Source organism: Aphanomyces astaci, assembly GCF_000520075.1.
Source record: "Aphanomyces astaci strain APO3 unplaced genomic scaffold supercont1.37, whole genome shotgun sequence".
Taxonomy (NCBI): domain Eukaryota; phylum Oomycota; class Saprolegniomycetes; order Saprolegniales; family Verrucalvaceae; genus Aphanomyces; species Aphanomyces astaci.
This window is the reverse complement of record NW_009798300.1, coordinates 162,054-163,220: the sequence shown is the minus strand read 5'-3', so window position 1 is coordinate 163,220 and position 1,167 is coordinate 162,054.

The window sequence follows — 1,167 nt, the reverse complement described above, 5'->3', positions numbered from 1 at the left end:
TGAGTAAATGTTACTATTGTTTATGCTCAATGCTGTTATTGTTCGAAGTTAAAAGACACAAGAAAAAGATATTTTTTTTGGTTAACGTTATACTAACTGTTATGATTTATGCTATATTCAGATTCCTTAGGCACCGTGCCCACCTCGAAGAATAATCTTCACTGGTTAACCTTTGCCCTGACCCAACCTACTCCCGTTGTAGAGGAGTTTTACAGTGTGAGGGTACGGAACGGACGCAGGCACACTTGGTGGTGACGAAACTTACGCCGCTGATACCCGCAATGGGCACCAGAAGGAATATTGCTGAATGACACACAAACCAGGTTGTCCAAGTATGTCCAAGTATCGTACAACGGGGTTTTGCGCATACTCACCAACGTTTGCACAAACGTTTGCACAAACGAGTTACAATATGAGGTGTATATTATTATTCCACGTGTTGTCCAAGTATGTCCAAGTATCGTACAACGGGGTTTTGCGCATACTCACCAACGTTTGCACAAACGTTTGCACAAACGAGTTACAATATGAGGTGTATATTATTATTCCACGTGTGCCAATAACATTGGAAATGTTATTTTCCAACTGAGACTCCAATACGTGATACCTGTTCAGACTTGGTAAACCTCTATTAATTTTTATTTCTCGCTGGATGTAAAAAAACTGACACCTGGATTCTTAATACTTAATTCAAGTATAAAAGTTGGCCCATCAATGGTCGACTGTGTAAAGTGCTCGACTTCAAAAAAATCCTGTACATTCCTAAACTGTTTAAGTCGATATCCTTCGAGTTATTCATAAAGTACTCATCATTACCTATCCGAAAATGTATCATTCCCACTCGGAAAACAAAAAACAACCGAAATAAATGAGATTAAAAATGAAGAAAAGTTGGCCCATCAATGGTCGGACACGTTAGTAGAATGCCTTGGCACATGGTTGCAACTGTCTAAGAAGTAACTGCACAGCATCTCATATTATGTTACAGAAAGTACTACTAATTTCCCCCTCATACCGAAACGGAGACTTTTGATAATATTAAATGATACAGTTATTATTTGTTAAAACACCTCGACAACCAACTAAACATCACTGTCAACCATCAAATCACTAAACCTGGACAGGTCATCGTATTTATAATATTGGATTATACAAATTATCGAGTTC